Source organism: Pituophis catenifer, unplaced genomic scaffold (assembly GCF_029215685.1).
Source record: "Pituophis catenifer annectens isolate HBS135680 unplaced genomic scaffold, rPitCat1.0.hap2 SCAF_2, whole genome shotgun sequence".
NCBI classification, from domain to species: domain Eukaryota; kingdom Metazoa; phylum Chordata; class Lepidosauria; order Squamata; family Colubridae; genus Pituophis; species Pituophis catenifer.
Window position 1 is genome coordinate 281,186,219 of NW_027256882.1, and position 26,856 is coordinate 281,213,074.

The following is a 26,856-nucleotide window of genomic DNA, read 5'->3' on the forward strand; positions in this document are numbered from 1 at the left end:
TTACTTTTGCTGTAGTGTCTCCCTTTCTTCCCCGTCCAACTGAGTGATCAGTTGGGACACTTGTGGATTAGTAACTGTTAGTAGCAACTCTTCACATCAGAAGATATCTGACTTTTCAGAACTTGCACCCCAAAAACTCCAGATGTTATCTGTTTTCTGCAGCCCTCAGTAGTGATTTATTCACTTTGTCTTGCAAATCTTCATCTGTTTCCTCTTGCTTCTCCGCTTTTTGTGCTGCCTAATCAGATGGATACTCTAAAATTTGCAGATTTCTGCAGTATATAGAACAGAATTCTTCATTGGCCAAGTGTGATCGGACACACAAGGAATTTGTCTTAGGTGTATATGCTCTCAGTGTACATAAGGAGAATAAAATACATTCATCAAGAGTAAAAAGAGACAACACTTAGTGATAGTCAAGGTTACTAATAAGCTATCAAATCGTACTAGGAAACAAATAAAAACTATAATTGAAAGATACAAGCAACATGGTTATAGTAATAAGTGGAAGAGATAGATACTAGTAAGGAAGAGAAGAATAATAGTAATACAGTCTTAGTAAATTATTTGACAGTGTTATGGGAATTTCTAACACAGATTGCTGTTCAACTCTGGTGTTTGATGACAACTGTGTTTTGTTGTGTACATAACATAGTTACCTTTATTTTTTAATATTTCTTGAAGTCTACATCTGTGTTCATGGTGAAGGAAAGATAAAATAGTGATATGATTTTCATTTTTATCCACAACTTTACACACACACACACACACACACACACACACACACACACACACTCCATGTCGAATTTTGACAAGATTGTTGAATAATTGGAGGTACCTGAAGTTTTCTGTAGCCTTTCTGCTTAATACCTTTTGTCTTCCTATCTATAATACTTCTGAACTCTTAAATAGAAAAATAAGTCTTGTTTATTAATTTGGAAAATATTATGTTTGCTAGACTATTGGAGGTTGTTCTTTTTTGGGGGGAGACTAGGAAAGAAAAAGATAAACCACATTATTTAATAACCTTCCGTTAAATTCCAAAGCACCATGAACAACTAATAATGATCTTCCTTTTCCCATCTCCCCCACCAGTAAAACGAAATTTTAGAGCTGACATAGATTTGAAATATTTGGTGCATGGGATTTATTAACTGCATCTGTTTTTTTTCAAAGTTAGGATGTTTGTGTCATATTGCTAAAGCATATTGTAAGCACATTTAGCATCCTCTCTAATTATTTTTTAAGGCTCTGCTTGCCTTCATTGCCGACTTTTGCAATTCAAAATTCTTTGATGCTGGTTAGCAGAGTTTAAAGCGTCTTTCTAGAGGAACATCCACTTTTAAAGTAGTTTGTGAATTTAAGCAGCAGCTGTATTTACTAGGTGTCCTGGGTGAAAAAAGCTGTATCTAGATGCTGTCATTGTTATTTTGTCAGCATCTTAATAGTATTCACTTTGATTTTTTGCTTAACAACATAAAAATACCTTTCTTGCTGACAATTGGACTACTTCAGAGGACACCCTAAAAAAGCCACATAATCTTTTCCCCTTCTATTCTCAATTGATTTTAATTCAAAACTTAACTTGGTGTTTGGGTTTTTCAAAGTTATTTTAATTTTTGTGTGAGAACAAATACTGCAGAATGAGTGCCACAGATCTACTAGGTGTAATTTGGTTTAATTCCAGGTTAATGGAAATGATCATACTGGTAAAACATGCAGGTAATTAGGGCCTCTGGATCGTAGTTCATTTCCATTATGACCTCCTTTATTTTTAATCACTTTGTGTCTCTTAATTTAATCCTTGCACCGTTCAGTAAGACAGCTGAAGCAGTCAAGTATTTCCTACACTTTTAGAGTCTTCATTTTGGATTAATCTACACATTTTCTTTGTTGTATTTGGGACCAGTCTTTACACAATTCATGCTCAGTCATAGATTCGTCAGAATAGCAACAGAATAACAGAATAATAGAGTTAGAAAGAAGGACCTTGGAGATCTTCTAGTCCAAACTCATGTTGTCATGGCAGTGTCACGTGACTTACTGCAACTTTTTTCCGTTCGCTAAACTGGGCATGGGCATGGGCAGCACATGATGCATCCAGCCCCCAGGCCATGAGTTTGACAACCCTGTTCTAGTCCCTCCTCAATCAGGAAATTCTAGACCCGTGATGGCGAACCTATGGCACGCGTGCCACAGGTGGCACATGGAGCCATATCGATGGGCATGCGAGCTCAGCTCCGGCACACATGCGCGCACCGGCCAGCTGATTTTCGGGCCTTCTGAGCCCACTGGAAGTCGGCAAACAGGCTGTTTCTGGTCTCTGGACGGCCTCTGGGGGGGTTGGGGAAGGCCGTTTTCACCCTCCCCAGGCTCCTAGAAAGGCTCTGGAGCCTGGGGAGGGCGAAAAAACGGGCCTACCGGGCCCACCAGGCCATCACGTGCCAAAAATGGGGGGAGCACGGGGGTCGCACACACATGCGCAGGGGCAGGGCACATAGAATTATGGGTATGGGCACACACGCGCGCCCCCCCCGCACTCCCCCTACTTTTGGCACATGGTGGCAAAAAGGTTAGCCATCACTGTTCTAGACCATATATAACAGATCAGATAAATAAAGCACTGTTTTATAGGTCTACCAAAAGACATGTAGAAACCAGGAAGAAGATTGGAGAAGTGTGTCATTTTTTTAACGACAAATTTTAATAACTTTAAATTTGTTAATTCTTGTTAGTGATACATCTTTCAAACAATTTATATTGTGATCTACTTAACTAGGGACTAAATTCTCATTTCTAAAAAGTAGTATTATGGCTTTAAGCACACAAATATATATATTTGTATGTGTGTGTGTATACACACACACACATACATATGTACATATACACACACACACACATATATATATACATATATACACACACATATATACATATATACACATACACATATATAAAAACATACACAAAAAATCTAGAAACTCTGTAAAGAACATTTGAGTTTAATAGAACACCTGGAATATAAATGAAAAGAAACTGAAAAAGAATGTGTGCAATTCAGATCTAAGTTAGGTGTTCATTGTTTTATGGTACAGTACATACACACTTTTTTATAGACCTCATACTTTTGCAGAGGGTGTTTTTCTTTAAAAAGAAAGAATTCATTGATTCCTATCTGTATCGTATGTTCTTGAGCGAGTTGTTCTTTGCAGTACTTGACTTTTCAGATTAGATTGATGTGAGGACAGTGTGTTATGAAACAGACTCACAAAGGAGTCTTCAAAAATTACTAGCCCACAGTAAATGTAACACAATGGATTCTTTGTGGCCTGGAAGAAAACAACCTGCCTTTAGGGGGGAAAAATGACTTTACTAATTCTTGCTATGCACTACCAATATTTGCAGCATCTCTGTTTATATATAAAATAATTATGGGTTTTATACATATTTCCTGAAATCTTGTTTCAGGATAGTTATGTTTTGCAACTGGTGCAACTTCCAAATATACAGCATAGATTCCCCCAATTAGCACAGCTCAGAATTCTGGAACTAGAAGTCCACACATTTGGAAGTTGTCCATAATGGAAAATATTGAAATAATAGAAGATGGTTCTTTACAGTGTTTTTTTCAGATGAGAGATGTTCCATTGGAAAAATTAATCATTGTAAATAGATTAATATTATTTCACTGTATATGTATTTGTGTGGTCCATAATATAAAGTTTGTTGGTTGCAATTGAAGATATGTAGATTTTCCCCATCAATGGTTTAGCATCAAGTATAAACTCAACCTTAAGTTGTCTCCTGCCATCATTCTGGTGATCACTATTGCCTTTGTTCTCACACAGGTACATGCTGACTGGTACTTTAACTACTGTTTGAAGAGTTATTTTGTGGAACTCTAATAGTAGGAGGGTCTCTAATTTATCTCTATCATAATTGGATAGTGACATCTCTAAAGATAATTCATCTAGTTTTTTTCTTTAATATTTGACCTAGAATAAAAATAATTATACAGTGATTTTATTACCAAAAAAGAAGAAAAAACCTGTACAAGTCCTGATCAAATAGGAAGCCTATACTTTAATCTTGGGAGTTGTGGTGCTGTTTGTAAACAATTTGAATCATTTTATACTTTACAACATCAGCCAAAATCCTGATTGAATTATGTCCTCCTATTGTTGCTACACCTGCTGTTACTTCTAGATTTGACAGTCAGTCACCAGTTTCTTTACTGGTAAATATTTTGAGAAGTTTTCAGCTTGGCTCAGACTTTTGGGATGTGCAAATCTTCATTCTTGAAGAAAAAATGTTCGCATTAAACCATATCTGCATAATCTGAAGATACATTTTCTGTATGCAATTATTTTTTTTTACTAAATCTCCAAGATTATGACCTTTGTTTTCATTTTCTATCCCTTTCTGATATAAGGACACAAGCTCAGCTTTTTTGCTGTTCTATTTCCTAAGCCATTATATTTTCATTTAATATATTGTAATGTACAGGCACTTCTTGAGTTACAACCATTCATTTAGTGATTGTTGAAGTCACATGACATTGAAAAAAGTGACATGACTATTTTTCACACTTAAAACCGTTGCAACATCCACATGGTCACATGATCAAAATTTGGACAGTTAGCACCTGACATGTATTTAAGGCAGTTGCTTTCTCCCAGGGTCATGTGATAACCTTTTGCAACCTTCTGACAAGAAAAGTCAGATGGGAAGCCAGATTCACTTAACTGTGTTACTAACAGTTGCAGTGATTCACTTAACAATTCTGACAAGAAAGATCATAAAATGGAGCAAAATTAACTTAAAAACTATCTTGCTTAGCAGTGTAAATATTTGGCTCAATTGTGGTTGTAAATCGAGACTATAACATACAATACAATACAATACAATACAATACAATACAATACAATACAATACAATACAATACAATACAATACAATACAATACAATACAATACAATACACATTTAATATTAATATGATACAATAATATACTACAAAATAATGTAAATACATTGTGGCGGACTACTTATATTTTGATTTTGAATATTCAATTATTGGACATGAAGTAGGAGCATTTGTAAAGTTGCATCATAGAAGAGTTATTCAAATCCTATACACAAGAATCTGATCAACTGAAGTTCAACAGTAAATTGGCACTGGATAAGGGTTAATCTAATTCGGGGGGGGTGGGGCTGGACTTGGCTGTCTTGTGTCAATGCAAGGATTCTAAACTGATGATGCATTTAACTCCACCCCCCCCCATCTCTCTCTGCTTTTCTTTTACAATTATGTATAATTTAAATACTTGGTTATGTCTGTTCAAAATGAATACTGGTACAAAACAAGTTCAACCAAGAGACTTGGAATAATTGGGATAGTGTAATTTTGTAACAAACTTATAAAATGGAATGTAAATGAAATAGTTTAATGTGGGCAGAATGGTTTGGTTGAAAAAAGCTAGCATTTTTATGTCACAGTGTCCCATTTGTACTTAACAATGATCCATAAGTCATAGTTTACAATATTCAGTGAGTAAAATTCATGTATAACTAAGCAACAAATACACCACATAAACCACCCCCTCAGTCATTATATTCTCTTGAGGTTATTATTTTCCCTTTTATGATGATGCTGTTCTGTTTTATGGCACAGTGCTGCCAGTTGGGTAAAATGCTACACGGTACATCTTCATTGTACACTGTAGACTTGTGGGTGATAGGTTATCTTATCTCTGAAGTAAAGGTTCCATAAAGATCACATATATATATATAAAATATGTAATCTTTGTGTTAAAATCCATACATTCTTAAAGGCCTAAAGGCTGTTGGGACTTTGCATATTTTTCAGAGAATGTACCTGTAAGACATTAAGCAGAAATATCTATGGAGATTCTCAGTCATCCAGGTCATAGATGAAGAGCTGAAGAAGCTTCTTGGATGACAAGCGAAACGTCTTCGAAGAAAAAACAGAAAGTCCAGTTGCCTCTTGAAAAAAAGCACCTTTGGGACAATTAAACAGAGATACGCACAATCCCCAGTAGTTTTTTGAAAGTAGGCATATTGGCTGAAAACTCTGCATAATTCTTGGTGGTTGTCCAGAAGGTAGACACTACAACAGGAAAGTGATGTTTCCACACGGTTGGAACTTGTAAAACAGATGTAGGTAATATCTCAGGTAATTTCATGGAAGGCTTTATAGGTGAAAAACCAGCACCTTGAATTGCACCTGAAAACTAACTGGAAGGCAGTGCTGCACCCATAATTCCTTGTGTACCAGGGTATGTCTATAATTAGATCAATTGCAGCTGCTAGATCCATGATGGTGAACCTATGGCACGCATGCCAGAGGTGGCATGCAGCGCCCTCTCTGTGGGCACATGAGCCATTGCCCCAGTTCAGCTCCGCCGCGCATGCGCGGGTGCCTTCTGCCAGACTGCTAGTCTTTGGGTCTCTACCGCGTATTTGTGGGGGGAGGGGCATGTATGGGGGCATGTGTGCGTGTGCAGGGATGGGGCATGTCCAGGGGCCTGCGTATGCATGCATTGGGGGACAGGGCACATGTGGGGGCCACGTGTGCATGCGCCAGGGGTGGGGCACATGCTGGGGGATGCACATGCATTGCATTTTTGGGGTTGGGGCGCATGTGCACGCATTTGGGCACTCAGTCCGGAAAAGGTTAGCCATCACTATTCTAGATGGTCTTCAAGGGCAGCCCATGTAGGATGTGTTGTAACAGTCAAACTGGTAGGTGACCAACGCATGAATGACTGTTAAGTAGGGCTTTGTGATTCAGTAGTAAACACAATTGGTTTACAAAATGTATTTGCACATGGCTGCCATCATGAGTTGAGGATCAAAGAGAACTCCCAAGTAGCATGCTATTTCTGATATTACCAGGAACACATACAAAGAGAGAAAATACGAGTTTTCTTATTTCTGGGTCAGCAGCTCTCTATAGTAATTATGAATACAATCCCCCCCCCCTTATATCGAAGTGTAAACTTTTAAGGCTGTATTTTAAGAATGATCCATAGTAACGTCATAGTAACATAGTAGTTAGAATTGTGTATCTGTTGATAAATTTGACTTAGGTATAGTGGATTAGAAGAATCCATGAAGAGAACAGTGTACAATCTGCTTGTTGTGATGAATTTCAAGGGTTTGTGGCAAAATGTGGCGTTCTTGGCTGCAGCAATCCTTCGAAGGAGAGGGAATGAGGCCAGATACTCTATCAGCAATAACTTGTTAGATGAGACATCAGCCTCTTGGTCTGCATTGATGAACAGTGGCTATAATCACTCTGAAAAACTAATATTTGTAATAACATCTAAGAATTCTTAAGAGAGCGGAAGCACTATTAAGAAAAAAACAACACAAACTTTTTTTGTTGTTGTTCTGATAACATTCTTTATCAATTATTTTTATTTTTTGTCCCTTTGAATATGTCTTTTTTTCCTCTCTTCCTGACAACGGCTTGAGCTAGTCTTATGTGCTTGTCTGACAAGATTTTTGGAAATGCTTTGCAATTTCCTGCTTTCTAGCATTGAGCAAGAGGGACTGACCCCAAGTCACCCAGCTGGCTTTGTCAGGACTAGAACTCACAGCCTCCTGGTTACTAACCTGGCTGGTTTCCATTATTTGGGTGGGTGTTTCTGTGTGGGTGTGTATCGGCATTTGAACTAACTTGTGGGTGAATCTACAGTCAGGTTCGGTCGTTGGGTCATCTGAGGCATTCTTGTATTCTCACCTATAGGCACAAATAATCTAATACAGCTGGTCCTCACATACTGACTGCCTTGTTTAGCAACTGTTCTAAGTTACAATGGGATATAAAAACCAGCTTTGGGACCAGTCCTTGCATTTATGACTGTTACGGCATCCCACGATCCCATGGTCGCTTCACAACCGGCATTTAACAGAGTTAATGGAGAACATGTGGTCACATGCTATCTTCCTTGTGCTTCACTCAGTGACTGAAGAGGAGGTGATGTCATAAGCCTGTCACAGTCACATGATTCTCTGCTTAGTGACTGTGCTTGACAACTGAGTTGCTGGTTCCAATTATGGTTGCTAACCAAGGAGTTCCTTTAAATGATCCCTTTAACTAGATATATTAGAGATTAAATTTGAGGACAAGCAAAACTGTTCCATCATCATTGCAATTGATTGATTATCTCCCCCTAAATCCATGTGAACCATACCATCTATCTCTTAGTTATGCCTGCTAGATATAACTTCAGAAAATAATTAAAAATTCAGATAAGTAATTACGCTATTAGTTTCCTTGGAAGTTTTCCATAATATGTTAGACAGGTAGCTGTCAGGGATGCTTTCACTATAAAACATTCAGCTTATCCTTTAAAAAAAAATTTTTTTTTTACAATGCTCAGGTATAACAGAGCAAGCTGGCACAGATAGAAAATTAACCTGTTGGTTTTCTGGCAAAGTAGTTAGAAGAGCTGTGGCTCTTCATAAGATGCCACATGTGCTGATTCTCTTAGATTTCAAGAATATACGTGAGAAAAATATACAAATGTACCTTTGTCAGTTATGATGAAACAAGGAAGGTGGTAGAAATTAGTTTGAACTAACTCTTTAGTTCTAACTTCACATTTAGCTATTACGTGGTTGGCTTGTGGCTTAGAGCAATGTGTACTCCTGGTCAAATGTGGTTAAGTCATCCAGGGTTACCATGATGGTTTACACATCTGCATGTCCCAAATATGTGATTTAATAGAGTATCAACAGCAAACCTGGTGAGTTCTGTTTGTAATGAATTGTGTTTTGTTACTTCGTCTTCCAGCAGTCTAATATACCTGTCCATTTTTAACGTACTTTCTGTCACCTCCTATTTCCTTTTGCTACAGAACAAATTAATACAGATAAGGATGGCCATAATCTCTCTCCTCACCCAATTTTGCAGAAAATTCAGTGTATTGAATGTAGTCAGAATCTGTTCTTTGCAGTCATGTTTATATTAAAATTAAACCTTCTGCTCCCTGTAGTTGAAATAGGACATGTTTTCCTAAATCTGTTCAATTGAGTGATTTTTTTTTTTATCCTGGCATATACAGAATTATGTATAACAATATTGCACATTTCGGCAGTTTTTGGTTGAATATATTTTTCTGTTTGAACATGACATTGAATTGATTCCATGGGAAGAGGGATAAAATTCATTAAGTAATCTGTATTTTCTTTGATATTATATAACTGTAGATAGGATCAGAATGTATGGCTAGTGATCAGTTTAAGTTGAAGTAAATGCTATCAAATAAACAGTGTTCATTTTCAGAAAAATATATTTAGTGCTGCTATATATGAGTATACCCTGCGGTCATCTTTGGAGATCACATGTTTTTCATTTGACTATCAACTATTTGATACCATAAATTGATCACCATAATTTTACATTATGCAATTAAAAATAGAACTGAAAATGAAATGCTCCCTGTTTGTTAGTGGGTCAGAATTAATTGGAATGAAAGCAACTCTAAAGTAAACAAATTGACATTATGCGACATTCTATACTTAGCAAACATTTGTGAATTCTTTTTTTACTTGTTTATAATTAGCACCACTTTATTCAGCTTTATTCTCTCTCTTTAAAAGAAATAGTAACAAATCTTACTTTATGAGTGTTAGGTTAAATTTTGTCCTTAAAGCATGTCTACTAGACAATGCCTAATTTTGTTTCTGCCTAACACCTAGGCATATTTACGTAATTAAGAAATTTGTTTTATTTAATATGAAAGGAAGATTTATGATCTCAAAATGAAGTATTTTGTAAATAGAAAAATATCAAAGAACTAAATTTACAATCTAGGTTGTTAACTAATAGACATTGTCTATTCCCTCTTTTAATGTCCTCATTTATATTCCAGTTTTTATTCCTTTTTATCTCTGTCCTTAAAACTGGATCAACTAATTGGCGCTAGTGGCAGCTTGGGTGGTGACTGTGTTTCAAGTTCATACTCATGTCAAGATTTGATTAAGCAGCTTTGGTCAATGAAAGATAGTGATGATGTCCTTTGTATCCCAATCTATGACTGAAATATACAAGATCTTGAAAATGTGCCTGACATCTAATTAGGAAGTTAACATAGCAGAATTTCCAATTATCATTGAGTAAACATTCAGAACAATATGGTCACATTGTAGCTTTTAAAATACTTTTTTTTAATTATAGATACGCCTTAAAATATCTAAAATGACTTTGTTTATCAAGCTTCATTAGCATAACTGGTAATTTTAATAAAGCAATATAAAAGATTTTTCAAAAGTGTGTGTAGTTGTGTAGACACAGTCTTCCATTTCCTGTACTCTAAGGGAAACGAGGAAAGTTTAGGTGAGATTGTGTTAAATAGTAAAAAGTGATTCATGAGTAGAACATTAGACAATTTACAATTGATTATGTGGTGGTTTTTGTTTCTAATTCTAGCAACTAAAAATAAAATCACCTTCCCAATTCGAATTAAGTTGCTGTAATATTATTGGAATGATTTTTGTGTGTGTGACAGATCTTTGAACAACTGAGGTTTTCACAAAGGGAGAACTAGTCCTTTAGTTTAGGACTTAACTGTAGGAGTTAAACAGGCTAATCCTGAAGGCGGGGTGAAACACATCATCAGTTTGGAATTGCTACACACCCACAAGAGATCCAAGACCAGTCCTCCCCCCCACCGTGAATTCTGTTGATCCTTATCTATCACGAATTTGGCTTGACAATTAGACCAAATTCTTGACTATAGGTAGCATGTAATAAACTTTTAGTGCTTTGAACTCAACTTCTGCTCCTGCTAACTTGTGCCTAATAAGCAATCGGTAACTACTGTAGTTCTTTAAAGTCAACATATTGTCCCTGCAATTTACATAGATGAACTGCATAGCCGCCACATATTACAACCGTTCAACTTTTCGACTCTTTTTCAAAGGTAAGGCATGTAGGGCACGTGGCATTAAGCAAGTTGTGATGTGGCCAAAATTACAGGATTTCTTTAATAGTATTTACTGTATTGTTTATTTACTTCAATTTAGGCTGACTGACTCCAGCTGACTTTTGGGTGGCTCAGGATACTTTCAGTGAAGAATGATCTATTATTTTGTGTCGAGTGGTAGACAATTAGCTCACATCAGTCACCACTCAAAAAAACCAGGAATTGTGAGAATTCCAGAAGGAAATGAAAGGTATTTTATGAAGTTATCTGACAGTTTATACATTCCTCCTTAACAAATTTAGCCAGATCTACCTCCTCCTTATCCTTGTTAATCAGTAGGTGATAGATAAAAAAAAAGAGAGTCTGCCCCGACTGTACTTTGAAGTTACAAGCCTTGACTCTGCTTCAGTTTGTAGAAAATTTCAAACTGGTTATCATGCACTACTTGCATGATGCTGCTCTTGATCCCTCACCAGGTGGCTGCCTTTGATTCATGAAGTATATATGATTTATGGGTAACAAATCTCTCTCATTCTCTAAGAATATGTAGCAGACTTGGGTAGACCAGTTGTGCCTGTGGTCTAGAATCAAGATTAGGCATTTGTATGTGTCTTGCATTACCCAGCCTTTTTTTTCTACTCAAGGGATTAACAACAAACTAGGAAAGAAGATGGCTTGTAAAGTGCATAAAAATATTACACAATGAGATTGACTATTATAAAGGAGATATTTCCCCCCCTCTATGTATGGAAGTTAAACAGTTGCATGTGATGGTTAACCGAGTTACTCACTTGGGAATAATAAGCCACATAGGATATGAATGTTCTGGTCATGTCAGATTTTGCATTGACTGCAAAGATAGGGTAACTGCCTTTATCACTTGATAGATCTAAAGATGAAATGATAAATTGAATTGCAGAATCATTTTTTGATAATACTTTTGCTGAACCAGATAAGGCAACATCATTAATCTTGTTTGATATTTGAAGCTTCATTTTTTATTTATTTAAATGATTTGACATACATTTATTAAACCTTTGTAATTCCAGTTCTGTTTTATAAAGAAACATTGCTTATCTGTCACTTCTTTTTCACCTTCAAGAAATTCCGTACTGAAATAAAATACCACTGAGCTTTTGAGTAGTTTGCCTGGTGTAGCACATTGATGTTCGTTTCTTAAGAGGTGCATTCTTTTGGTTGCTGTTAAAGGAAGATGTGGAATGGTGTGAAAGGATTTATTGTAAATGGTGCCACTAAAGAAACTAGTATCCTACATCAAGAACATCCTAGAAAAACAATAAAATAAGAATAGAATATTTCCATACTACATTGGGGATGAATGGGTCAAAAAAGCCTGGTACTAAATGGTTTAATTAAAAATAAAGTAAAATTAATTGTTTTTTAATTTTAAAACGTGGAAACTGACCTTTTTAGGGACAGAGCCTATTTCTTCAACGTGCATGAAGTAGTGTTGTAACCTTTAAGTAGTGTGACCACCTTTAAAGCGCTCCATGGCTTAGGGCCAGGGTATTTACGAGACCGCCTTCTGCCGCCAATAGCCTCCCACTGGCCAGTTCGCTCACACAGAGAGGGCCTCCTCAGGGTGCCGTCGGCCAGACAATGTCGGCTGGCGACCCCCAGGGGGAGAGCCTTCTCTGTGGCGGCACCTGCCTTCTGGAACAACCTACCCCCAGAGATACTCACAATACCAGACCTCCGGACTTTTCGTCGGGCCCTGAAAACACATCTATTCCATCTAGGTGGGCTGGCTTGACCCCATCCTTGCGATTTTAAATTTAAATTGGTTTTAATTGGGTTATTTTAAATTGATGGCCAAAATTATTTAATGTTTTTTAAATTGTTTTTAAATTTTATATGTTGTGTTTTTACCGTGGCTGTTCACCGCCCTGAGTCCTGTTGGAGAAGGGCGGTATACAAATTAAATAAATAAATAAATAAATAAAAGAAGTAAGTAGATTGAGTACCAAGGGAGTATCTGATGGAGCCAAAATTCACTGCAAAAGCCAAAAGCATATTAGATAAAGCTAGGGCAATTCATATCCACAATGGTTTTTGTGTGCTGTCTTCTACTTATTTAAAATATTATTGGTGTGAGATATGGTACTAGCTTATTTTCCCAAATGTGTTATTTTAGAGATCTCAAAAATTATTGATTATTTCAAAGGCATTGATGCATTAATTAAAACCTTTTAAGTAGGTGAACATTGCTAATTTAAGCAAATATTGTTCTGCTTAATCATTCAGGTTTTTTAAAGAACGCTGCTACTTTTCTCTAAAGTAAGATATTATGCCCCTGAAATTTCCCTCAAAGCTTCTAAAATTCCCTCTCTCCAAGTTATCTCCCAGATAATTTACAAATTTCTGGACCATATATATGAAAGTTCTGCCAGTTTTTGTTTTGTGTTCCTTTTTATTTAGAGGCATCATATATTTGGCTATGTTGCATTAAGAGAGCAACAAACATCTTATAACTTTTTACAAGAGGCACTAACTGCTATACAAAAATATACCTTGGGTCATATTGTACATTCAAATTTATAGCTATTTATAGCTATTTTGTTACTAAAGTTAAAAATATGTTGAAAAAGGAATGCCCAGAGAGTGTTTATTTTGGTCAATAGTGAAATAAGAGGAGACAGTTTGATTCCTTCCTTCCTTCCTTCCTTCCTTCCTTCCTTCCTTCCTTCCTTCCTTCCTTCCTTCCTTCCTTCCTTTTCTTCCATGTGGAGGACCTCACACCCATTTTATTTTCCATTGTGAAGATTAGAAGTGAGCATTTGAGAGTTGCTCATTTGGTTTGAGGCCTCCTTCAAAATCAAATGCAGAAATTTGTCTTACTCATTTCTGTATCATGTACATGTTTATGCTACATTCACCTACAGTGAGGGCACAAAGGGAGGAAGAATGAATATTGATGAATCAACGAGCACTTGGAATTTTGTAAGTGATTTGTGCAGCTTCTCATATTCAACATGAGACACTCAGTTGGGATTCGGTTGAGTTACAGTTTGTGCTTTCCAATCAGGTAGACTTTCTGTTCTTTTCCTTCAGTGTTATAATCTAATCTGCTTCTTAAAAGAAGAGGAAGGTCTCTGTCAACTTCAGCTTCGTTCTGATAAGACTGTTTTCATCCTGTCTTCAACAGTTCTGTAAAATCTAAGGAATGCAATACATGTGTGATAACTACTCCCTATATATACCAGTGTTGGCAAACCTTTTCGGGGCCGCGCGTGTGCGCGCATGGCGGAAACCAGAAGAGCAGCCACCCGGTGCGCATGCACGCACCGGGAAGATGATCTTCCGGTTTCTGGCACAAGCATGTGCACCGGTCACCATAGACCAGCTGGCCGGTGCACATGTGTGTTCCGGAAAATGGAAGATCATTTTCCTGGTGCGCGCATCCGCACCAGGCAGCTGCTCTTCTAGTTTCTGGTGCTCCTGCACACGTGAAGACCAGCTGGCCGGCGCGCTGGAACCCAGAAGAGCAACGGGCAACTGCTCACGTGCCCGGAGAGATGGCTCTGTGTGCCACTTCTGGTACCTGTGCCATAGGTTCATCATCACGGGTATATACTAGTGAAGCAATAGAGAGAAAAAAATGTGATTGATTTCCTAAAACTTACTTCACAGTTGAGGGAGTTTTAAATCAGCTCTATGAATCTGTCTCTTCAGCCTAAAAATGTAATCTGATGTTATTTACCCAAAGAAGCACTGAATTGTGTTTTAATATGCAGATTTCACACCTGACACATGCAAGTTACTTTTGAGACTTAAGAATTTTAAAAAAAGACACCCCCCCCCCAAAAAAAAAGGCCTAGGTGTGCTCAACCTTTTTGAGTTTCCTGATTTGGCATTTGAGAACTGTCCCTTGACTTCTGTTACTATGTATGTCCAAAATTAATGTATTTCAGATTAAGGAATACATTTTTTTTTTTCATATTCATGCAAAGAAAATAGGTTTGTCTACAAAAAACGTAATGTAGAGCTTAGGCTCTATTTTGTTACTTTAGAAAATAATGGTGCATTTTTCCTGCTTTCTCTTGTAATGAATGGAATATAGGTACATATATAAAATGTGCATGTGAATGTATATGTATGTATGTATATATATATATATGTTTTATTGTCCTCTTGTTTGGTTGATAAATAAAATTTTAAAAGGATATCTATAACATCATGATTCAACTTAAGTGTCTGTGGTTAAGTGCACTTCATTTCAGATAATTAAGTTATTTAGTCATTTGCATATTAGCAAGATACTTACACATTCCACTTTTACAGGGACTTGTTTTAATCGCATCCAAAGATCATTTCCACTCCATTATAGCCCTAGTTCAAGCTGAATAATAACAATCTAAAAGGCCTTACTTAATATTAAAAGGCGTTTTTATTGTAGCCATGTCAAAATAATTTTTCTGGTACTTATAGACCTAAGATTAAAGAACACCTACTATAACTACGCAGGTGTGATCCTTGTTTACCTTCTTCTTCTTCTTCTTCTTGTGCCATATCCGTCATCAGATGTTGGTGATCCTATTTTTATCAACAGCCGCACAAAAAAGTGCTGTTGAGTTTTGTCCAAACCAGTCCCTTAGATTTTGAAGCCATGATCATCTTCTTCTGCTTGAACCTCATTTGACTTCAATCTTTCCCTGGAGGATTAAGTGAAGAATGCCATATTTTTCCAGGTGTCGCATCACATGTCCAAAATATTCTAATTTTTGCTTTTCGCTTTTGTTTACCTTAGGATTGCTTAATTCTTATGGCCAAACTGCTATTCCATGAAGCATGAGACCTCACATCAAAGTTATACAAGGTTACCATGTTGCAAAGTGCATTTTGTGATAGAGCAGTTGTTTTAAATATTACACAGTCATTCAAATTGATTGTTAAAGTGCTAGTGTTATGGGTGGCATCATCCAGTGGTTTCTATTCTTCTGTGGAAGGAGACAGCCTTAGGATGTAACCCTTTTGGTCTTTGAACAGCAGTTCTCCAGCTGTGGAATTGATAGAAAAATGATTAGGTAATATGAAATTTTCAGTCCATTAATCTTTATTCACCTGATTATCAAAATCTGGGTAGGTTGAAGTTTCTTTGGCAATAGAAACAGTGGTGGGTTCCTCCCGACTCCGCCCGGTTCCGCCGAGCCAGTAGCTGTGACGATATGACGTCACCGAACCGGTTCTGCCCCCCCACCGCATTATTCTTACCTTTTATTTGGCCCCACCCCCAATCTATTGCTGCCTCCTGAGTCCCAGCTGATGGCTAGAGGGAAAAAAAACCTTTTAAACTCTTGCTGCGGGGCTTCAAAGGGCCGCCCTACAGCTGCTCAGTGTTAAAAAAAAAAAAATGAGTAGACCGGTGCCTGCAAAAATACATGAGTAGATCAGTGCCTGTAGATCAGTGCCTGCAAAAATACATGAGTAGATCAGTGCCTGCAAAAATAAATGGGTAGATTGGTACAGCTCTGCAAGCTGTTAAAAGCCTGGTAGACCAGTAGCTCTGCTAAATCCTAAATAATGGTCACATGACCATCAAGCCACGCCCACAAAAAAAGCCACGCCCACAGAACCGGCAGTAAAAATGTTTAGAACCCACTCTGAGTAGAAACATCACTTCAGGGGGACACATCCAGTGGTTCTGGTTTCGTAAAGATAGTCCTTGACTTACCATAGTTCATTTATTGACCGAAGTTACAACGGCACTGAAAAAAGCGACTTATAACTGTTTTTCATACTTAGGACCATTGCAGAATTCCCATGGTCATGTGATCAATCAACCCAGAAACTTGGCAACTGGTTCATTTATGATGTTTGCAATGTCCGGGGATCAAGGGATCACCTTTGGCAACCTTCTGACAAGCAATGGGGAAGCCGAATTCACTTAACGGTTGTGTTACCAACTTAACAATTTTTTTTTTTTATTTTGAATTTGTATACCGCCCTTCTCCCTGAGGACTCAGGGCGGTGAACAGCCAAGTAAAAACATCAAGTACAAATATTAAAATACAGTTAAAATATACATATATAAATTTGGCCCCATTAATTAAAAACAATAAACAAAACACTTAAAAACACTTAAAAAAAATTGACAGTGTTTCACTTTACCACGGTGACAAAAAAGTCGTAAAATGGGGCAAATTCTCTTAACAACTGTCTTGCTAACCACAGAAATTTTGGGCTCAATTGTGGTTCTAAGTCAAGGACTACCTGTGTGTTTTGACTGAGCCTCAAGTGGTGCCCCCCCCTGCCAGCTTGAATTGTCTTAGAATCCCCGTCTATTTATTGTTACCTTTGACTTTTTTTGCCATGAGACTTTTCTCTCTCCCCCCCCCTTTGATTAACATTTCTGTTTTTGTATTCATTCTTGACAGTCACAATAATGCTACTCTTCTCCTGTCTTCTTGAATCTTGGACCTAGAGCAGGGGTCTCCAACCTTGGCATCTTTAAGACTTGTAGACTTCAACTCCCAGAATTCTGAACTCTGGGAGTTGAAGTCCACAAGTCTTAAAAGTTGCCAAGGTTGGAGACCCCTGACCTAGAGCATCCATAAACTGATGTTTCTGTTTCAAGAAACAAGATAACTATGCACATAAAATCCCCTGGTGCAATAGTCTGGATGGATCTGGGGTGCAAAAGTTGAATTCTACAACTTTGTATTGTTACTTTCCCTTCCCTCTTTGTCATTGTTGACAAATCCTCCTTTCTCACAAATCAAGTGTACCACACTGCAAAATCCAGATGACTTCCTGCTGCCAAGTGTTGAGCATATGAGCTTTGCAGTCCAGATATAACAGCCCTATTATTGCGTGACTTTGCAAAACTGATTTCTCATAAACACCACAGAACTGCTGTGAAATTAACTTCTCGAAATTTAGTGCAGAAAAGACGACTTATTTTACAGATCTGAAATCAAGAGAGTTGAATTGTTTTGAATTTAATTTTACAATTTTAATGGAAGAAGTTTTTTTTAAAAAAAAAAAAATTGTATCCTGGACCACATGGTCTTCACCATTGTTGAAAGGAAAAGTGGCCCTCAATTGAAATAAAGCTATTTGCTCATGTAAATGTTGTTTGGAAAGAATATTTGACATTTTGGCAGCGGATTGATGGACAAAAGGCATAGTTGTGTGGCAAGAATGATGTGGATCTTTGAAGTTCCTGACTTAAAAGGCTTCCTAAATTAGCAGATATGCTCAGCATTTGAAAACCGGCAATCATTTATTAGATTCATTGGATTTATATCCTTCCTTTCCTTTAATTATATTTGAATTACATCACTTTGAATTTCTCATGTGAATATATTGGAGCAACTTCAGTCTAATTTTATTACGTTTTCTTTTTCAAACTCCGAAGTGAAAAACAAAGATAGTCATAACTAGAACATTTTATTGGGTTATTATTCAAAGATTTTTCTTTGCTTCAAAGGACATTAATAAGTTTCTCCCATGGTTCAGAAAACCCTGTGTATATAGAAGGCTTTTTTGCTTGGCAATACCCCTTTCCATTTCTTGCGCAAATTACATCAATAGCTTTTAAAGAAGTGTTTTTAACACGAAATGGAGATTTTGCTCTTAAATGTTAAATGTCTATAAAGGATATTCTCTCAAATAGTGTTTACAATATATTCTTTGTTGCAGTGTTTGCTAGGAAATTTAACATTATATGAAATTACAGTGTAGTAGCTTGATACCTGGCTGAAGTGACATTATTTTTGATCCTGCAGATTACATTTTACGGTATAATCTTCAGAATATATCAGGCTGGGTAACTTAAAATACACACCCAGGGAGTTTAAATGTTGATCTACTTAATTTCAGGATCATGTTTGTATGTAATGGTTGAATGGATTTGATGTTGTTAGAATTCACCCTCACTGGATTTCAGAAAAGTAGCTACATTAAGACTCAGGTTTCCTGCACTATTAAATAGTTCCAGATGTAAATTGTTGGTAAAACAAAATGTAAGGAAATGTGACGTTGCATCAGAGCAGTGTAATCAATCCAGCTTTCTTTGAATCTGTTCAAATTTGAGGAGATACCTTGATTGTGGATTCAGAGTTAGTAGCTCCATTTGAAAGTACTAAAAAAAAAAGGATTAAAAAGAATGACCCAACAAATGAGAGCCTTGGTAGTACAGTGGTCTAAAGCACCCTGTTATTAAGCTGGTTATTAAGACCAGCTGCCTGCAATTACTGCAGGTTCGAATCTCGCCAAGGCTCAAGGTTGACTCAGCCTTCCATCCTTTCTAAGGTAGGTAAATTGAGGACCCAGTTGTGGGGGCAATAAGCTGACTTTGTATAAATATACAAAAGGATGAAGGCTATTGCTGAGCACATTGTAAGCCGCCCTGAGTCTCCGGAGAAGGGTGGCATATAAATCAAATTAAAAAAAAAAAAAAGGTAGCTGAACCTTTATGTGTAAAAGTAACCAACAGGGACATTTCAGCTCTGTTGTGATGGTTATGCGGCTAATCTTCGACCTACAACAGTGACCATTCGAAGTTACAACGGCACTGAAAAAAGTGACTTATGACCATTTTTCACACTTACGACCATTATAGCACTCCCATGGTCATATCAAAATTTGAATGCTTGGCAACTGGTTCGTATTTATGACAGTTGCAGTGTCCCGGGGCATGTAACCTTCTTACAAGCAAAGTCAATGGGGAAGTCAGATTCATTTAACAACTGTGTTACTAACTTAACATTTACAGTGATTGATTTAACAAATGTAGCAAGAAAGGTTGTAAAATGGGGCAAAACTGACTTAACAAATGTCTCACTTAGCAACAGAAATTTTGAACTTATTTATGGTCACAAGTCGAAGACTACCTGTATTGTCATTGAGTAAAGATTATGCCACTGAGTTGACTTTCTGATACTCAGAAGCGCTTCAACAAATTTAATACGTTAATACATAATATTGTAATCTCCTATGCCTTTGTTCATTTCGAAAACTTCTCTAGGTAGGAATTTTCCTCTACAAGGCCTAAGAATGAATGAGAACTAGACAATCCGACAATATATCATCCTTTCTGATATATTCACAAGCACAGAGGGACTGGCAGAGATTATTCAAGTGTGGGATATTTACCCGAGCAATTTGTAATTTTCCATGCCAGGTTCCTATTGACCATGCAAGATCCTATTCTCCCTGAAATCTTCCCAGGAAGGAAGGTGCAAGTCCAAACCTACAGTTGCATTCCTGCCTTCAGCCATGGTCATGTGATCTCCCGTTGACTTTCTCCCTGCAAGCTTCCCAGCCTTCCCCGCTGACTTGTGGGAAGATCTCAGAAAACATTGTAAATAAGGGTGATGTGACAGGGGCAGCTCAGTGGCAGCACTGAAATGGGAAGAATGTTACAAAATTTCATTGCCATGAAAAGTAATGTCTCCTGGCATTTTGTAGGTCAGCCCCTTTGAGGTACCTTGGTTGAAAAGAGACAGTGGTTTTGCCCTGTGATGCACCATTTTGCCCTTTTAAAGGTTACAGAGTTTTAGTAACATATAGATCTACTGTAGAAGTGTGATGTACTCCGCGGTTAAGGACACTTAGCTTGTCAGCTAGAGAACTGACAGCCCAGGTTCAAGACCCAAACTCTGCACAACAGGATGAGCTCCTATTACTTGTCCTAGCTCCTGCCTCCTAGCAGTTTGAAAGCATTCAAATGCAAGTAGATAAATAGGTACCACTTTGGTGACAGCTTTCTGAGCGCCTTTGGCATATAGCCATGCTGGCCACATGACCATGGAAACTGTGTTCAGACAACTCTGGCTCCCTTGGCTAAGAAATGGAGATGAGAATTGTGCCCTAAAGTTGGACATGACTGACAGGGGAACTTTATCTTTTAGATCTGCTATAGAATTTAGAGCAGATATCTTTCTTAGTTACATCTAAATGAATCCAGAATTTTTTTTAAAAAAAATAAATAAATTGAACATATAATTTAATCTTTCTTTTTACATTAAAAATGTGATTAAAAAGAGCCACAGTATACTTGTATACTGTTATAGTATAAGTTATAGTAACTTATTTCACTCATATATTGCTCTGTTTTGAAACTGCAGTACAATTTCCTTCCATTTTAAGGTGAGAAGCCTGTAGTTTAAGCCTTAGAAAATAAAATCTATAAGCATCCTACATGCTCTGTAGCCCTTTTTCTCGTAAAAATGTATAAAGTAGCTTTGAACTTTCAAAAATTTGCTCATTCTGCTGTAAGGCTGAGCAAATATTTCATGATATGATAGCTGGTGATTTGTAATAATTGTGAAATGCCTAGTGCTTATTTTCTTTTTTTAGGAATGGGCAGTTCAGAACTGAGTAATAACTCTTTCTCTGCTTGTCATGATTTCTTAAAATAGGATTGCGAAGCCAAAGAATGGTTCATATTCATAAATATGCCTGGTTACAAATATAGAATATTTTGGGTATTCAGCTGAAAATGCTGTTTCTTGCAAGTATCACCATATACTGTAGATACATAGACCAAGGCAGGGGTCAGCAACCTGCGGCTCTGGAGCCGCATGTGGCTCTTTCATCCCTCTGCTGCAGCTCCCTGTCGCTTAAAATAGGTGTCACAACCACCAATATGCGACACCTGCCAGCACGTGATTTATTGAGCTTTTCGACCCCCAGTAGGCCAACCATGGATAAATCCAAGAAAAGAAAAGTTTCAGAAGAAAACAGAATGTTTAATTCAACTACATATGCTAGTTTTGTGGCTGCTCAAGAAATAGTCAACCACGGGAAGGGTTTTGTGGCTCCCGGTGTGGGAAAGAGATCCAAATGGCTCTTTGAGTGTTTAAGGTTGCTGACCCCTGGACCAAGGAGATGAAAAGATGGAGTTTTGTTTACAAACAATAATTAACATAAACAGGGAAGAAAAGCACATCATTCCTGTAAATCATCAGAAGTTATTTGTAAGATTAAAATCGCTAAGAAGAACTGTATGTTTCACTTATCTCTTCTGTTAACCTCTTTTTTTGATGTAGGAATATAGAGAAGATCATGTTATCTAATCTTCCTTATCAAACAGGTTATGATCCAAAGTGAAATATCATTTATGTAAGAACAAGAGGCTGAAGAAATATATTTGGTCTCTTATGTGGTCGGTTTAATTTACTCAAATTAATATTATCTTTAAATATTGAAAGGTTATGTACACTGATAATAGATTTAGACAGTCATTATGCTCTAATTGCTCCCTAATGCTTATTAGCGAAAGGCAGCATTGATATAACTCACTAAAAAAAGAACACAGTGTACTGTGGAGGTTTAGTTGTTGTTGTTTTTTAAATTTTTCCTTTTACCTCAAGCACTTTTTAATGCGATATTTCTCAAGCTTGGCTACTTTAAGACATGTGGACTTCAGCTCTCAGCATTCCCCAGCTACCATGGGTGCCTGGCTGGGGAATTCTGGGAGTTGAAGTTTGCACATATTAAGGATGTCCAAGGTTGAAAAACTGTTTTAATATAACAAGGAAGGTCCAACCCATTTCCAGTTTACACCATTGTTTTTTTAAAAAAAATTAGTTCACTGGATTCATGCTGCTGGAATTGAGGAAGATGTGTGCCCTAAATTCTGTACCTTGCAAGTATTTTGTGGACTTTAAAAAAAGGTTTTGAAATGTTTTTTTTTTTTTGTCAGGGTTCCTGACTCTGAAGCTGACCATTTGCTTGCTTGCTTTGTGTGTGTGTGTGTGTTACTTCGGAAGGCATCCTTTGCATGTTACAGCATAAATATTAGAAAGCTTGAACAGAAATTCCCTTTGAAGAATCTGATCCGATTTGTATTTGTTCAGAACGTAAATACCATGTTTTCCTTTAGTCTTACCCTCTATTACGTATGCTTTAATTGATGGATACCTATTAAAAGATAACTTCCTGACTGAAAACTTGTTTAAACACTTTCTTTAATGCATAAAGATGTGCAGAGGCATAAAAACCAACTGCCCAGTTCTTTATGCTCGTGCAACCTGTTTATCCCTCCTTGGTTTCCCCTTCAAGGAAAGGCGTTTGTGTACATTAGTTGAACGTGAGTATGGCAAACCGTATAACTGAGATTTCTAAAAACAAACAAGGTCCCAGATTTGGCAACGAGTGATATATAGATGCAGCTTTTCATTAAATATGACCAAAAGCACAAGTCAGGAAAAGCAAGAGGCAGAACACATAAAGCATCTTTGAAACAGGAGAACCAGTTTTCTCTTTTTGCAGGCTTACAAACATACAGTTGTACAACATGCGGTAGATGCACAATCTAAATATGAAGATAAAGTATGCCTATGAGTAACTATATTAAGTCATCCTTAAGATCATTTGCTTTGTGGGGTGGACTAGAACCATATACTTTAATGAAATTAATTTTCAAAGTTTGGGTATCTGCTAGGTAGAACACCATGAAATACAATGAAAGAGTCTTCTGTTTTCTGAGGTAGCGCATAGATTGAATCAAGTGATTCATAAACAGACTGCCTTTCAGGCTGTTCGGGTGACGTACAGCAGAGGTGTCAAACTCAAGGCCCACGGCCCGTATGTGGCCCATGGTGTGCTTAGAATTGGCCTGTGGGGTCACCCTGGAAATAGCGAAGGACCGGCCCATGGTACCTCTGTCAGTGAAAATGGGCATGTGGCCTTCCTGAGCTCCATTTTCGCTGGCAGAGGGCTGCGGGAGGATCTCCCCCAGCCCGGCTCGGGCCACCACCAGTGCCCCCAAAATGAGTGATGTTGAGCTGGCCACATAACCTGAGGTCAACTACAAACCTGATGCGGCCCTCAATGAAATCGAATTTGACACCACTGATGTACAGGTAGTCTAGGACTTCCAACTACAAATAGTTGGAACCAGAGTTTGAACAGTTGGAACCAGAGGAACCAAGATGATTGTTAAGTGAGTTGAACCCCATTTCATTATCATTTTTGCCATGGTTGTTAAGTGAATCACTGCTGTTGTTAACTGAATCACATAGTTATTAAGCAAGTCCATTGACTTTGCTAATTGAAATCCTACTGGGAAGATTGCAAATGGCAATCCGGTGATCCCAGGAAGCTGCAATTGTTGTAAATACATGCCAGTTTCCGAGCTCCAAAATTTTGATCATACGACCCTAGGGATGCTGCAATGGTCATAAGTGTGAGCATCTGCCATAAATAACTTTTTCAGTGCCATTGTAACTTCAAACTGTCACTAAACAAATGGTTGTAGGTTGAGGATTATGTCTATAGGCAGAGTGGTAGACTTGCTTTCTTGCTATTGCACGGAAGCCATTATATTAGCAGGAATATCCAATAGCAGCTAACCGCTAGAAATAATAGCTCTCTAAGTACAGTAAACAGACATCTTTGTTTGAAATATTGGAGTAATAGAGCTTCTGTGTAGAAAGCAGGGGTGAAATGCTCCTGGTTCGGACCGGATCGCCCGATCCGGTAGCAATGGAGGCGGGTGGTTTGGAGAACCGGTAGCAAAAATCCCTGCCCCCCCCCATGCCCAGCTGAGCCGCACAATCATCAAAGGCTTTTTTTTTAACTTTTAAAAGCATTTTTTCTACAACCTCTTTGGCTGAAAAAATGCTTTTAAAAGTAAAAAAAAAAAGCCTCTGATGATCGCGCGGCTCAGCTGGGATCGTCAGAGCCTGTTGAAAGCATTTTTTTACAACCCCTTCGCCGAAGAGGTTGTAGAAAAAATGGTTTTAAAAATTAAAAAAAAAATGGCCACGCCCACCCAGTCACAGTAATCTCCCCCAAGCCACGCCCACAGAACCGGTAGTAACAAATTTTAGATTTCACCACTGGTAGAAAGTATAAAGCAGGGGTCCCCAATCCCCATGACACGGCCTACTACCAGGCAGTAGCCTATTCGGAATTGGGCCACTCGAATCAAGCTGTGCAAATACATACCGGCTGCCTGCTCACACAGCTCAGTTCCCCTCCCCCCCCCAGCTGAACCACCAAGCAGCAAAGGTTATGGACCGCTGCTATAAAGTAATCTTTTATAATAGAAGAAATTATATACCCTGTTTCTCCCGAAATAAGACATCCCCTGATAATAAGCCCAATCGGACTTTTGAGCGCATGGCAATAAGGCCAAGCGCTTATTTCAGGGTTCAAAAAAATATAAGACGGGGTCTTATTTTCAGGGAAACACGGTACACAATTCTATACTTAAGGAATTAATAAGAGTAACATAGTTTTTATACCTTAGAGATAATCTTGCTAGTGTCTCTGTGTATGGATATCATGTACATACCTGTGGCTTCTGTAATTTTCTTTTGGCCCATTTGTCAAGTGAAAAAAATAAAAAGTCAACCAGTTGACAAGTGTTTCTTGCTTGGGAATTGTTAATGACAACCAAATTAGATTTATTTATCTCTTATCTCAGGAGGTGTCCAACCTTGGCAACTTTAAGACTTTGGGACTTGAAGTGCCAGAAATCTGGGAATTGATGTCCACAAGTCTTAAAGTTGCCAAGGTTGGACATCCCTGCCCTGTTGCTTCATACCTACTTTTTCTGGAAGCTAATACTCATACTTTCCCATTTGGACATTTATTTTGGAAAGTTATAGTAACTGTGATTTCTGGTTTATTGCCCTCGGTGTGTATATGGAAGGAGTCAAGCTAAAGCAAAGAGGTGTTGGGACCGATATTCTTCTGAAGCTTCTGCATAATCAGTTTACTCAGCTGGCATTAGCTTGTCTGAACAAGATCCAAAGTAGAATTGGATAAAATATAGGAACTGTTAAAGGACAGCGTTTACCTTAGAAGTGTGGTCTGGCTATAGTATTCCTCCATTTGAAAGCTTGAGAATACAAAAGCAATTTTTTTATGCACCAGCTCTCTGCAGTCAATCAGTTGTCCTCCCAGTTTTTTTTTTTTTTAAATAAAATCCCAGAAATACTGATGTCTTTCCTATAGCACTGATAATTAGATCATTAGCTAGTATCTTTAGGAGATATCAGTAGGAAATTGTAGTTCCAGATACTGATTCTCAGCATGCCATGCAGTAGGAGTCCTATTTTTTTTAAGCTTGCTTCTGAGGCATAATGCAGTTTGTTTGGGTTAATGAGTTGTGTGAATCCAAGTACTGGGGATTTGCAAAATCCTGAGTTATGGCTTAAAGTTTGCCGTAACATGATACGGCGCCCTAATCTTAGGTATTTTAACACATTTATTGATGTATATTCTATGCTCACATTACGGGGAAAAAAAGAGGAAGGGATGTGGTTTTGCAGCCTTTTCTGTTTTCCTTTACATATCTGTTTTGATTTAAAAGGAGTAGAGAATCTTTGAAAAAGAATACAGTACTTGGCATAAGAGGGCCTGATCTAAAACACTGGTGTTTTTCAGAAAGAGGGCTGAGAAAATGTCTACAAACCCCTCACATCCTGGACATAAACTGTTTCACTTCCTCCCCTTAGGACGCTGCTATAGGGTATTGCATGCCAAAACCGACACAGGGACAGTTTTTCCCTTGTGCTGGACACCTAATTCCCACAGGACTGTATTACTATTATCCTTTTCATCTTTCCTATTGCCTCCTACTATTACCTACTATCTTATGATTATATTACTTAGTTGTTTGTACCCTGATCGAGTGCAAGGCGATCCAACCGGTCGGTCCTAGAGGAGATCAACCCTGACTGCTCTTTAGAAGGCCAGATCCTGAAGATGAAACTCAAATACTTTGGCCACCTAATGAGAAGGAAGGACTCACTGGAGAAGAGCCTAATGCTGGGAAAGATTGAGGGCAAAAGAAGAAGAGGACGACAGAGAACGAGGTGGCTGGATGGAGTCACTGAAGCAGTAGTCGTGAGCTTAAATGGACTCCAGAGGATGGTAGAGGACAAGAAGGCCTGGAGGAACGTTGTCCATGGGGTTGTG

The 26,856-nt window shown here is 37.8% G+C and overlaps 1 protein-coding gene across 2 annotated transcripts in view; it reads left to right on the forward strand.

The window, feature by feature from the left end:
- Positions 1-26,856, forward strand: part of TCF4 (transcription factor 4) — a 413,612-nt gene that overhangs the window by 12,477 nt on the left and 374,279 nt on the right. The gene's annotated exons all lie outside the window — the stretch shown is intronic.